Source organism: Heterocephalus glaber, unplaced genomic scaffold (genome assembly GCF_053883595.1).
Source record: "Heterocephalus glaber isolate CG9 unplaced genomic scaffold, H.glaber_assembly_v1.0 deba00001504, whole genome shotgun sequence".
In the NCBI taxonomy this organism is placed as follows: Eukaryota; Metazoa; Chordata; class Mammalia; order Rodentia; family Bathyergidae; genus Heterocephalus; species Heterocephalus glaber.
This window is the reverse complement of record NW_028258324.1, coordinates 51,089,932-51,105,111: the sequence shown is the minus strand read 5'-3', so window position 1 is coordinate 51,105,111 and position 15,180 is coordinate 51,089,932. Positions and strand designations below refer to the sequence as shown.

The following is a 15,180-nucleotide window of genomic DNA, read 5'->3' as shown; positions in this document are numbered from 1 at the left end:
TGTTTGTCTTCGCCATCACATCAATCAATCTCCTATTACCTATTAAAAAATACTAGCTATAGCAGAAAAAAGATATACAGTTGAGATATCTAATCCTTGATTCTAAAAGATTCAGTATTCTCTGTGTAATTGCTTCAATAAAATCCCTAATCTCTGATTCTAAAAAAATCATAATTATCTGTGGAACCACTTAATAAGATCTCTGTAAGTCTCTTTATACCATCCTTCCTTGTCAAAGGAAGCACCAAATATAACCTGTATGTAGTATTTGTATTCTGCCAGCACTTACAACTGAAACAATATGTGACATAAGTAGCTCGTGCGTTTTGAGAATAATGCAAAGACAGGGCTATGTAGTTACTTACAGTGTCAGTAGTTGGTGTTCATCAAATGTTTGTTGAACAGAACTGAATTAGCATATAAACTATCTAACAGTACTCTTGCGCAAAAATTGCCTTCCTTATGAATGCAGAGAGGCTACTTTTTAATACTAATTATTAAAGCAACTCCACATAATTGATCAGTCTTTCAGTTATACCAAAATGGCTTTGAATTTACAAATAGATGCCAGACTTTTATAAGCTCAATAAATTAATGTAGGACTTTCTCACAGTGTTGTTATAAAATTAATATCTCTCCAGTAAGCTATTTTGGCTAATGAATAAGAATCTCTCATCAAATTAATAACATCATTAGATTCACTTTCAAATGGTTTAACAGTGGTCTTTAGGGCCTAATATCATATTGCTGACTTGGGCAAACTGCCACTGGACTGAATATGAATCTCTACTAGGCATGTTCTCCATGGGAAAATTCTTTGACTGCCTCAAACTCATTATGCCCAAATTTAAATAAATTATTTCTATTGTAAAGCCTGCTTCTTTTCCTTTATTCCCTATTGTAATGAGCAGCATCATAATATAAATATTTTTCAATCTAAAAAGATTGTTAAACTTTCCTCTCCTTCACTTAAAATGTCTAATTGATGAGAATATCCAATCAAATACTGTGTCTCAAAAAGAAGCTATCAAATGAATGCCTTCCTCTTATCCCTATGGCCATTACCATGTTACCCTCATTACCTTGTGCCTGAACTCACAGCTCTCCCTATTTCTAAGTGCTTCCTATTCCAGTCTTTTCGTCATATGACATCAATTAGTGTTTTATGAAGTCAATCTGATCATTTCTCACTTCTACTTAAAATCCATCTATGATTTCCAACTGTATTTCAGTGAACTCAGATTTTTATCTTAAAATACACATACTGTATTTCATTCCTATCTCCACATCTCCTGCACCCATATTTCTCACAGTTCCTTAAAGAACATGTCAAGAGTGCCCATGTTCTGCCTGATTTTTTCTTTTGTTGCTTTTTTCCCCATAACTATACCATGTACTGCACCCACTCCATGCCGTACTGCCCCGACACGCTCCACATGGCATGGAAGTGACCTTCTTTCAAAGTTTAGTCAAACCCTGCAAAAACTATTTTGTCTGTGCTGTATGAACTTACGGTGTGCTCTCCAATCTGGCACATCCTGTCTCTATTTCTATTTCAGAATTTTTCAAACAATATTTAAATGATTTTAGTTATTTAACATCACCATTAGAGTCTGATCTTTTCAAAAAATAGATTATACTAAATTCGTTTTTATGCCCACAGCATCTAACAAAATGCTTAGCACACAATAAGCATAATTTTGCTGGTGGAAATAAGTGAATGAAGAACAAAATATGGAAGAACTAAGTTCTTTTGTTTATATGATTGGTTTAATCACATTTTTCTTTTTACATTCTAGGTCTTTCAGATGTCTGTTACTACATATTTTAATCCAATGAAATAAAACTCACTGTGTTTGTTGATGGCTGCCACAACAAAATATTACAGACTAAGTAGCATAACAACAGAAATGTATTTTCTTGTAGTTCTGGAAGCTAGAAGCCCAAGGTCCTAGTCAGTTCCTTCAGAGATCTCTGAGGAAAGTTTCTGTTCTTGGCTTACATACAGCTATCTTCTCACTGTATGTTTACATGCTTCCCTGTCTCCATATCCATGATCAAGTTGCCTCTATTTATAAGTATGCAAGTCATATTGGGTTAAGGCCCACCCTAACAATCCCATTTTAACCTAAGCACTTCTGTAAAGAAATTATCCCTACATAAGATCACATTCTGAAGGCCTGAGGATTAGGATTGTAATATGATTTGGGGGGGGGGGCACACAATTCAGCCCATAATGCCTACCACCACTCAAAAAACAAAACAAAAACACCTGTGTTCTGGTTATGTTTTTCAAACTTTTCAGAACATTTTAAAATAATGAGCCAAATTTTTCAAAATATTTTTATCTTTAAACCCAATTTGACTGAAGATAAACGTGTAATATTTTATCTTGTTCAACTGTTCAGAAGATCAAAGTGATAACAACAATGCAAAATTTAACATTTTAATGCTGATGTTGTACACTGTTTTACTTAACACTTTGGGGGAGTAACTGCCTCTGACATCAACTCAAGACACTTTCGTTGCTAATGTAATCAGTTTTTGTAATGGCAGTTAGCAAATAAAGGGATGCTTATTATTCAAAAAAAAAACTCAATTTGAGAAAAAATCCTTAACATTTCTAACAGTAGTTTTGAAATCCAATCTTTTCTTCGAAGTCAGCACTGCAGATACAGTTACAGGAAGAATAATAGCAGCCACTTTTGTCCAGGTTTAGGCATTCAATACTGAATTTATCCTGGACACAGAAGATAGTCTGAACTTCAATTCCTTACACGGAAAGTGCTATAGTTTGACACTTCAGTGTCCCTAAAGTTCCACCTGGTAAAGGCCTGCTCTTGAGGGTCAAGCTATTGGAAGGTAACAGAAACTTCAGAAGATAGAGTCCAGTAGATTTTTTTACATTACTGCGGGCATGCTCTTTGAGATTGTAGGACCCAGCCCCTTTCCTTCACTTTTCCTGCCAGTTTTACGACAAAGTGAACTATTTTGCTTCACCATGAATACCCACCATGAAGTGATACCTCATCACTGGCCCAAAAGCAATGGAGACAATTGATCATGGTCTAGAAGTTCCAAAACTACAAGGCAAAAAAAATCTTTCTCTTTTTGTCTTGAATATTTGCTAAAGTATCAGAAAGCCAAGACAAAGCATTGGTACTGAGCCTACACCTATTAACATGGAAAAGCCTTTTGAACTGGATTACAAAAAATCTGGAAATTTTTGAAGGAGAAAATTAGAGAAAGTCCAGAATGCCACAAGTTGGGGCCAGGGATTTAGCTCAGTGGTTTCATTGCCTGCTGCGCAAGCGCAAGGACCCAAGTTTGATCCCCGGTACCGCCCCCCCCCCATAAAAAAGGATACAGAATGCCACAAGTGGAGCTTAACAGGCAATTAGGGTGAGGGTTCAGAACACCAGAATGCTGAGAAGATGTGTACAGTAAAGGCTGGGCTAAAGAGGTTTCAGAAGAAAATTAAGATTCTCTTGAGAACTGGACAAGAGGTCATCCTTGTTACACCCTGGCAAATAATCTGAATGTATCTTATCCATGCTCTGAGACTCTGTGTGAGACAAAGCTTAAAAGGTGGTGAGTTTATCTTGTGGAAGAAATTTCAAGGAAGTACAAATTCATAGTTGCCTTTAGGCAAACATAGAGTAAGAATCAGGAATGCAAATGGGCAGAGCAGAAAAATTTGGAGAATATGTACCTTGGTGAAAAGAGGAGCATGTATGAAGGTACATCCAAGAAGGAAACAATCATTAATGGTAATTTTTTAAAAAGCCAAATGCTTATACCAGACAAGAAGAAAGATGCCTTGAAGGCATCTCAGGAATCTGGAAAGCCACCCCACACATCACAGGCACAATACAAATACATATTATCTTCAAAAACTTTCATTTTGGGAAACAGTCACAGGGTTTCCCACATGCCAAAAGCACCTCAGAGGGATTCATTTTTTCATGTTCAGACGACAAGGCACTCAGAGGTCACTACACATGGTTCAAGCAGGCCCAGATACATTTCACTGGCAGACGCTGGCACTGTCCATGCAATGGTGGCTTTTCATGCATGCAGAATGCAAGAGTCATGTGACTCTGAAGGCTCCTACCAAGGATTCAGATGGAAGGCTGGGAGGTAAAATAGTTTAGCAGCGCCTAACAGCGTGCAGTGTGGCGCTGTGAGTATAAAGCTGAAGTTGAAATGGAGATCCCAGAAAACAGGTGCCAGCAACACAAAATGCATGCCAAGGGAATGGGCAGCATGCAAATCCAGCTCAGAGAGGGGCCATGTGGGCTGCACCCAGCAAAGCCACAAGAGTAGGCGCTCAAGTCCTTTGGAGCCTCTATCATACTTAAATATGTACCAGAAGGTGAACATGGAGCTATAGGATTAAATGCTTGCTCTGCTAGGTTTCAGTCTTGCTTTGGATTGATCCATTATTTTCTTATTATTTTGTTCACTAGAAATATTTGGTTCTTTTTAATCAGCTATTGATGGTATAATAAAATAAATTTAAGTGGCACCTAAACATATAATATTTCAATGAATAATCTACAACATAATATGTTAACCCTAACTGTCAAAATAACACTTTTTGTTCAAGGAATGAGAAAAGAAGTCATGATCAAAATTATGGTCAGCAATTTAAGTTCATTTGGACACTTACAGGTAATTTTGTAGGTATACTGGCAGGCAGGCACAGTGTTGAAAAATCAATCCATTAGACTTAGAAATAATGGTATAATACAAATTTTAAAAAGGAAAGATACACATTGCAATTCATGTCTGAAACTAAAAAAAAAAATCCACCAAATATCACAACAGATCTTTTAATGACTAATTTTTTTAAACATTAAGTTTATTTAGGGGACCATCTTTTCTTTTTGAGCATTTAATTAAATGTTTAATGTATTAAATAATTTATAGACAGACTAAGTTCTGTGTTCTGTAAACATAAAGGACCCATGAGTATATCCTCTCCCCCCACCAAAGCTCAATTTTCCAATGGTCTTAGCAGAAAATAAACAATTCCCAATTTAAACAATTTACAGCATTACAAAAGTTTACAGAACCCCTATCTTTTCATCTCTCTTTTTCTAACAGCAAAGATTACAATGAGAATTGAAATGATCAGACTGTAAAAATATTTGTGCAAAACTGCATTAACCTTTCTTACCATCTAATAGGGGTAAAACCTAAGACACACAATAACAACAATGAAGAAAAATGGCACCAAAAATAACAACTTTAGGTTTCAAACGACAGAGATTAAGCTATTACTAAACACTGAAAGAAAACATGGCATCATGAGTAGCAGAAGCAAAAAATAACTGGGTGACGATGCCCACTGAGGAACCAACCAGGACTTGTCCACAGCTGGCTCTGCACCAGCCATCCAGCTCACACCTGGAACACCTGCAGGGCTTCCACTCAACTCACTGTCTTTATTTCTGAACTTGCAGGTCATAAAGAAATATTTAAGAAAGTCTTTTCCCTCCCTCCCATGGAGTGTTTCTTGTCTTACTGGTAATCCTTAAAAGAGATGAATCATGGATTCTCTGGATTTACCTACACCAATCCATTTAACTGGAATTTGAAGTTTGTCTTCATTGACTCAAACATAATTTTGTGGAATAACAGGTAGCTCTTTAAACATCCTTGCATGTGATATGTCTCTGTTCCATCCTGGGAGTGTCTTATATTGAACTTCAACTTAATTTAAGACTTCTTAGTTTGCTGGGAAATGAGGTATGATTTCACCGTCCAACTTGTAGGCAATACCAACTTTGATTTCTGTAATCATGTCCAAAATACCCAACTTGGTAAGCGCCAACGCAGTAAATCCATTAATCATATGAACATATTGGAGTAAAACAAGGTCCAGCCAGCCACATCTCCTTTTCTTTCCAGTAGTTACACCATATTCTCTACCCCTTGTTTGTAATAATTCTCCAATTTCATTGTCTTGTCTGTCAGAAAGCCACCAATACCAACTCTAGTGGTATACACTTTCACAACTCCATATACTTCTCCATCATTTTGAGGGGGCATACCCAAACCTGTACAGACACCTCCAACAGTACAGTTCTTGGAGGTTACAAAAGGGTAAGTCCCAAAATCAATACCTAGTAATGCTGCATTTGTACCTTCTACCAAGATTTTCTTTGGTGGTCCATGTAGAGCCTCATATAGGAAATAAACTCCATCTCTCACCAATGGCTTAATCTTTTCCATATAACCCTTGAGTTTTTGTAATTCACCTTCAATGTCTATTTCCAAAGTAGGATATATAGATTTGTACTGCTTAGCTAGGACTCTGAACCTCTCAGAGAAGCCATCAAAGTCAGAAACAAAATCACACATCCGAAGGCCACTCCGAGCAGCTTTAGAAGAATAAACTGGGCTAATACCCTTTTTTGTGGTACCCATGTTTTTTCCTGCTTGTTCTTGTCTCTGATGTTCTTGGATACCATCAGCTGCTTGAGGAAAATCAAATACAATATGAGCTCTTTCATATATAAGCCTTTTTTCCCAGCCTTCCAGACCTTTTCCTTTTTGAACCTTTTTTTCTGCTTCTTCAAACAATCCAGGTAGGTGAATTACCACACCATTTCCAACGAATGCAGTAACATTTGGATCAATTATTCCACGGGGTAGAAGATGAAAATCATATTCCACAGAATCTACAACTGTATGGCCAACGTTATTTCCTCCCTGGCAGCGGCACACGATGTCTGTGTCCTACGCCTGCAGATCCACCACCTTCCCTTTGCCTTCGTCGCCCCACTGCGCGCCCAGCACCACCGTCACCCGGTTCCCTCCCGGTGGCGCCCTGGGGCAGCCCCAATTGCCAATGGGCAGGGAAGATGTCGTCTCTGGGTTGATCTAGGCAACCGACATGGCTCCAGCAAGGCCCCAAGAGTCCGAAGGAGAGGCAGCGGAGAAGAGTGCTCCAACTCAAGTGCTCCGCCATCACCAGCCACATGCCTCTGCCTCTTATCACCCTTTTTTGAATAAGAATGTTTATCCTGTTCGGGTCTCTCCGTTGTACCTTAGAGGAATATAACTTGTTTTGATTTTTACAGGATGGCATAGTTGAGTTTGCCATGAGCCTTGGAGACTTTGGACTTGGATTGTGAGCAATAATGAAATAGTTAAGACTTTGGAGATGAACATGAACCTTTGGGAGCTCAGAGCAGAATGCTACAGTTTGGATATTAAGTGTCCCTCAAAAGTGTGTGTGTGTGTGTGTGTGTGTGCATGCACGCGCGCGAAACGCTTGCTCCTCAGGTTTCCACTATCAGGAGTCCATGGAAACTTTTAAAGATGGGGTTAGATGGAAGGTCTTTAGGGCATTGAGGCATGCTTTCAAGGGGATTATGGAATCCCAGTCCCTCTTTTGTTCCCCAACTCATGACATAAGCAGTTTTCCTCTGCCAAGCCTAAGTGCTGCCTCATCACAGTGCCACAAGCACTGTGAACCAGAACTAATTATGAACCAGAACTTCCAAAACTGTATAAAATATACCTTTTATAAGTTGATTATCTCAAGTATTTGTTATAGCAACAGAAAGCTGACTAGCACAAAAGGAAAGTAGTTGGACTGATTTCCTCTGTACTTCTACAAGACCAAAATGCTGATCCTACCTTGTTTTATTTTGCCCTAACAACTGTTACCATTGCAGGTGACCTAGAAATAACAAAAAAAAAAAACCCATTTATTTAAAAGAAGAGGTTAATAGTTGAGTTTGGAAGTATTTACACAGCTAAAGATCTATCTAAACTCTCCAAACTTCTTAAGATAAATTTCAACCATTCTCTTTGAGGACATACTGCTTTTGGAATTAAAATGCACATGATGTTGCTTTCAGCACACATGTAAGTGTAGGTATTCCTCATGGCAGTGCCTTATGCTACTTCAAAGTTAGGTTCATCAAGGTTGAATATTCTAGCAGTATTCATTTTCTCAAAGGTTAGTTCCACAAAAATAGAACCTATCACATGTTATAGGACTTAAGTTATATGTCAATTTATGTTTTAAAACTCATTGGACTCTATGATAATATTAAAATCACTTAACTGTTCACCTATTAAACAATGCCCAGGTACTCTAAACTAGTAAATTTAAAAAGTCACGTTACTGTATATTTTTTTGAGACAGAGTCTCACTATGTAGTTCAGGCTGGCCTTGTACTTACTACGTAGCCCAGGCTGGCCTCAAACTCATGGCAGTTCTCCTGCCTCGGCCTTCTGATTGCCAGGATTATAGGAATGAGCAATCATGCCTGGCTACTATACCTATTTTTAAACAAACCAAATAACAACAGAATTGGGACAGTAACAGTATCTTTATTGATAAAGGAAAGATATATATGCCTGTGAAAAAGAATTTATTTTTCTAGACAAAAATATTTTTATCACTTAGATATCGAACATAATTGGAAGTTTTTAGAAAGTATTTTTTTTAAATGGCTCATATAAGCCTGTCCTATAAGAAATAATCACAGAATGGCACTATGTTAGGAAAAAGTAACATCAATGCTGAAAAAAAAATGCCAATACTTCAGAAGACTGTTAGAACACAAAGAATTCCTCAAAATGATCATCTGTGTTAAATTACCAGCTAAGATTAATTTCTGGGGATTGTTATATAACAAACACTAATTTATCTAATCATATAGTCAATATTAGAGAACAAATGAGTTCACATCAAAAAGTAATGACATCAGGTCTGGAGCATAGCTAATGGTAGAACGTTTGCCTGGCACATGTGAGTCTCTGGGTTCATTTTCCAGCAACACACATACATACACACAAAGTAATGGCCTCAACATTCAACACTTGCCAATGATGATGATAAGTTATTCAGAGTACTATCAATCTGAAACATTAAAGGAGAATATAAGAACACATGTTTTTTCATAGCTGTTTAATGCTTGAGTCTGAGAGTGAGTTTTGACTATCAATTTTGCTGAGACTCTTTCTCTTCTAGTCAAAATACACTGTGAAACATGGTATAGGTAAATGTGTAAGCCATGGCATGTAATTATAACATTCAATAACTGATAAAGATAGAAAATGTTCTAAGATGGAATATAAAACACCAGCAATATTTATCCAAGTTATGGTCATTTGAGGTTCATAGTGTACTTTCTGAAAGAATAATTAATGATAACGGAAAACTGATGAAGTAATTCTTCTATTTTAGTAGTAACCCATTCTGCAATTAATTTATTGCAGGATAGTGTCCCAATGTTCTTACATAGTTGATACACTTCTTTTGGCTTGTGGCTAAGTGCTTTCAGAGGATGGCTTGCCCATTCTTGCTGGCAATAGCTCTGGCTGATAGAAGTACTTTACATATCCATAAAATATTCTTAAAATATATCCATCTCCCTTTCCTTCTATAAAGCAAACTCCATTGAAAATTTTCATTAAAACTGGAGAGAGTATTTTATATGTGTGACTCTAAAGTATGAGGAGGTTAACTAGACTTATTATGCTAGTAATGAAATAGAAACCCATCAACTTTCATGTAACCCAGTAAGATTCTTCCCCTGTACCCTCAAAAAGTCTTTGAAAGGAGGGTTTTTTAAATGGAAAGATTCTTCCACCGAAAGGAAAATGGCTGAAGTTGTCTTTCCTTCGTCTTAGCTCACTCTATTATTTTTAATTTACTGACGATTCATCTCTTCTAAGCTCCCTCACTGCAGGCTGTCACTTTCCTCTAAAATTTAAACCATAACTTCTTGACCCTTTCAAAAATATTTATTGAGGGACCAGGGATTTAGCTCAGTGGTTCCACTGGCTGCCTTGCAAGCGCAAGGTCCCAAGTTCAATTCCCGGTAACAAAAATATATATATATATATACATATTTATATATTTATTGAGATATAATTCACAAAGAATAAAATTCACATACTTGAAACACATTCTTCAATGGTTTTTCATATATTTTGCAGATCTTTTTTAAAATACCCACATCAGTTTTAGAATATTTTCATCTTTCTAAAAAAAATCCTATACTTATTAGCAGTCCCTCCTATTTCCCCATCTCCCAACACTAGATAACCAATAATCTAGTTTCTGTCTCTGTATATTTGCCAATTCTAGACATTTCATATAAGTGGGAATCACATAATATGTGGTTTTTGGTGACTGGCTTCTTTCGCTATCACTTCTTAAAGCTTCATCCATGTTAATGTGTAGCAATGCTTTTTACTGCCAATAATATTCCAGTGTACAGATACCACATTTTATCTATTCAGCAGCTGATGAATAATTAAATTGCTCCTACTTTCAGTTATTATGAACAAAACTTATATGAACCTGTAAAAATCTGTGAACACACATTATTTCTTTTAGATATATACCTATTAATGGGATTGCTGGGTTATAAAGTACATCTAGGTTTAAGGAGTTAAGGAGATGGAAACTACTTTCCAAAACAACTGAACAAGTTTACATCACCTTCATCAATGTATGGAGTTTCCTTCCTCACTATACTTTCTATTATGGAACATTTTGTGATTCTCATGGGTATGAAGTGGTATATAATTGTGATGATGATTTGCAATTTCCTGATGTATTTATTACAGCAGCATTATGGTTTAAATATGAAGTATTTCTCAGAGGTTTGATCTCCAATGTGGCCATGTTCAGAGGTGGTGAAAAGAGAGGTGATTGGATTATGAAGGATTATACATTGATGAGTTCGTACCTGAAAGGGTTGTTAAGGGGTAGAATCCAGTTGGAGGAAGTAGGTCCACAGGGCTGTCCCTGGGCAGGGTATATCTTGTCCCTAGCCCCTGCCTCAACTGCTCATTCTCTTTTTGTTTCCTGGGTGATATGAGGTGATACAGCTTTGTCCTGTTATATCCAGATGCCATGAGGCTCTGCCTCACTACAAGTCCAGAAACAATGGCACCAGCTGACCATGAACTGAAACCTCTAAACTTGTGAGGCAAAATAAGTCTTTCCGTCTTTAAAATGCTTTTCTCATGTATTAGTTCACAGCAATGAAAAGTTCATTGATAGAGTGAGCATCTTTTCATGTGCCAATTAGTCATTCATATGTCTTCTTTGGACATTTAGATTCTTTTCCCATTCTGATTTCATTTTAGCTCTGAGTTATGAGAGTTCTTGATGTGATCTAGATACAAGTCTTATGAAATATATGATTTGTAAACATTTTCCATTGTGCTATCAGATATCTTTTCACTTTTTTGATGACAATTTGTGGTACAAATGTTTTTATTTTGATGTGCCCTGATTTATATATTCTTTCTTTTGTTATATGGGCTTTTGCTGTCATATCTAAGAAACCTTTCCAGAGCCTAAAATCATATTTACATATAAATGTTCTCCTAAGAGTTTTATGATTTTTATCTATCACATTTAGCATTATGATCCATTTTTAGTTAAATTTTTTATATAGTGTGAGGTAAAGACTCAACTTTACATGTAGAAATCTAGTTGCTTCAGCATCATTTGTTAAAATGATTCTTCTTTTTTGCATTGAATTGTTTTGGTTTGGCAGCCTTGCCACAAAGCAACTCACCATAAATTAGCAATTATTAATATAGAATTTAAGGAAAAACATGATGTGAAATTTTTCAAAGATATCTTATTATCATAATTCAGTGAGATTTAGCCAGTAACCAGTAATAAGTTAGAGAAATAGCTGGCTAACATACAGAATACAGATATAATAACAGCAGTGAACTGCAGACTCTGTCAACGTCAATATAGATACCAAAACTGAAAATGGGGTTAGGAAGAATGCCGTAATTTCACAGTTGGGCAATAGTATTACATGTTTTTAAGTCATAGTAATGACCAAAGATCAAGGAGTTAGGTGGCTGTGGAGATGTAAGAGGAGCAGATGCCATGGATGAGGCAGGGTGTGAATACCAAGAATTAAGAAGGATATGAGAACCACTTGCTTATTAGGCTAGTTCAATATAAGGCTTGGACACAGCAGATGATATGAATCAAGAAATGAAGGTGGGATCAAAGTCATTCAGACAATACATATACAACAAAGGTTTGGAGAATGACATGAGACTACAAAGAATTTATTTTAGTTAATCCAAGGTAAGCAATTTAGACATCTTTACTCTGGTTAGAAAAAGTTTTCACATACTGCATTCTTGGTAAGCACTGACTTACCGAGGTTTTAGCAGCACAATGAAAGCATTAATGACTATTACATACTAATTTATTGAGACCTTGTATCCAGGCACTTTCTATCTCAGGCACTATCTCATTGATTTACTTATATTCTGATATAATTCTCATAAGTTTCATAAGGGCTACTCCTTCTAGAGTAAAAATCTGTGATTTAAGAAGGTCAAAGGTCGTATTCAAGTTTCACTGCTATGAAACAGCTGAATTTATATTTAAAGCCAGATCTACCTGACTTAAAATTAGATGGTCTTTCATTATAGTAGTAAAGACAAAGGAAAATTTTTAGTTAAAGTAATATACTGTTAAAGTGGTGACTGAAGTGCCAAAGGCTAGAAGTTGATGAGAGTTTCTAATTTTCAGTGAATATTAATATTACCATCAAACTACTCACCCATATTAGAAACTTCTGAGTTACATCTGATTTCTTCTTCCTTCAACATATTATGTCTACTGGCCTCTCCTATGCATTCACAAATATATTTTAAGTCATCATATCTTTAAATATGACAATTTTTAAATCTTCCAAAGAAATCATTTTGCATCTTGGCTCTGACTACAGAAATCCAGATGACTGGCTAATACAAAACTGTCCTGAAATCCAACCTGATCGTGGCATCTTCATGCTAAAAATATTTAATTCTCTCCTCTCATGTTCATCAAATCAAATACATTTAATTTCCCTTTGCATTTTAGGCCCTCCACAATATAGGCATTAATGTCCATTCCAGCCTAGACAATTTCACCTCACTGCATCCATGAAAAGTATTTCATATTTACAGATTAATGCCTTTATTTTTTGTTTGCTCTGAACATGGAATATCTTCTCCTGTCTTCCAAATGAAATTCAATCTACCTCAAATACCATCTCTTCCAGAAAAATCATGCTAATTTCTTATATCTAATGCTCCCTCTTTCAGCCTCTTTAAAATTTTTTGTATCTCTCATAGGGCTCTAATTATTCTAGCTTTTGGGGCTTACCTAATCTCCTTTCTAGAATTCAAGTTCTAGTAAAGCAAAGCCCATATATCATTCTCTTTTGAACTCCATGAACACTTAGAAGATTCTCTAAAATTATAGGCATTAAAAGGTTATCACTGGACTAAATTTTTGAAGTCAAATAAATACAGGGATACACTTATCAGAACTATCTTGGTTGCAAATGGCATACGATGCATTTGGCTCATAAAAAAGAAAAACTGGTTTTTGTTCATATGAATAAACTATGGAAATCAAATAAGAAATCTTGCCTCCAGAACAATACAAACACTGCTAAGAGTTTGTATCAAAATAGCTATGCTTCTCCATGAAATTGGCATTGTTCCCACCTATTACAAACTGACTTTGTCTGTGCTACCAGAGACAAAGCCATCAGAAGTTTCCCAACTTCTACCCTGTAAGCAGCAGAATTAGACAAAAAAGAAATCTACCACAAAATTCAGCCCTTCCCTAGCACCTGTTTTAAAGTGCAAACATAGATAAATATATAAATAAATAAATAAAATATATTAGGCTCAGCTTGTATAACTGAATTAATGATTGGGACTAAAAGTTGAGCTTACTTTTCAGGCTGTAGAAGTAAACTGAGGTATTCATATGTGTGGGATTTCTGGAGGACTTTTTCTCATTTTCTCAGAAAATGAGGATACAGGTCTATTATAGAGTATAATATCTACTAAAAGTGGCTAAAACTTTTACCAGTAATAACTAATTAATCACTGTATAGTCAAGGAAAGAGAAGGGAGAAGAAGAGGAAGAGGATAAAGAGGAAGAAGAGGAAGAGGATAAAGAGAAAGAAGAGAAGGACAAGAAAAGGAATTTCTGATTTCTGGCCCAGCATTTAAGAAGCTCAAAAGTCATCACTCCATCCTGACAAGTCAAAAGTTAGACTATGCATCAACAACTCTTCTGAGATATGTAAAATATGGGGTCACAGATAAATTTCTGCCCCTAAAGGTTGGGAGAGAGGCAGGAGGATAGAGAAAGTCACAATTTAGTGTAAAAACTTGCATAGTGTGTGGTAGAAAACCTAAAGTGCAACTGACATACAGCAAATAGCTCCATTTGGAAAAGTCTGAGTATTAAAAAAAAAAAAAACCCAAGATACAGTCATCAGAGGCCTCCCCACCTTCATGAGTTTTACCTTCTGGTACTTTATCAGCTTCTCAGAATAAAAAATCTCATGTACCAAAACAACAGAAAAGGAATCATCCTAAAATTGGCCCATTCTATTCTTCTTCCTCCAGAAGAAACTACTTGCTCAGAGCCTAATCTCTGGGGTTTTATCACTGCCAAACGGACATGGAGGAAGGAAAAGATCTTAACTCTACTTAACTTTACCTTAACACATAATAGAAGGGAAACAACCCCATTTTAACACCCTTCTTGCTTTGTAAGTTGAGAGTGGGGAAATATTTAATTGCAGCTTCCTAAAAGCAATCCTGTCCCACATAAAGGAAGTGTGGGAAAAACTAAGGAAGCACTTAGAAAGCTCATACTCCAGAAGCAGAGGCTCTTTAAATAACTAGACCTACCATAGGAATACCGACTGCTTCTTGTTGTTCTATCCCTTATTACCACATTGTCAAAGGCCTATTTATAGCAGCTTATCTTACTCAGTATATCCTGCCCAGCTATGAGGAAAAGTTCTTAAGAAACACTAAAACATAGGCTGAAGAGACATTAACAACCATCAGAACCACACACAGATATGGCACAGATGTTGGAATTAACTATAATTAATATGCTAAGCATTCCAACAGATAAAGTGATACCATGCAAAAACAAATCAACAGTGTAAAATAGAGAGACGGAAATTAGAAGATGTACCCAAAAAGAATTGCTAGAGATAAAAATCACTGTAATACAAAAAGCATGTCTTTGATCAGCTCATTAGTAGACTGCACACAGATGAGGAAAGAATTGGTGCACTGGAGGACATCCCATTAGAAGTCTCCATGATGAGAGAGGAGGAAAGAGGGGAGAGA

General features: G+C 36.3%; 1 protein-coding gene and 1 pseudogene across 1 annotated transcript in view; both read right to left on the bottom strand.

The window, feature by feature from the left end:
• Window positions 1-15,180, bottom strand: part of LOC147825339 (uncharacterized) — a 183,415-nt gene that overhangs the window by 119,879 nt on the left and 48,356 nt on the right. The gene's annotated exons all lie outside the window — the stretch shown is intronic.
• Window positions 1-15,180, bottom strand: part of LOC147825340 (adenylosuccinate synthetase isozyme 2 pseudogene) — a 28,765-nt pseudogene extending 13,585 nt beyond the window's left edge.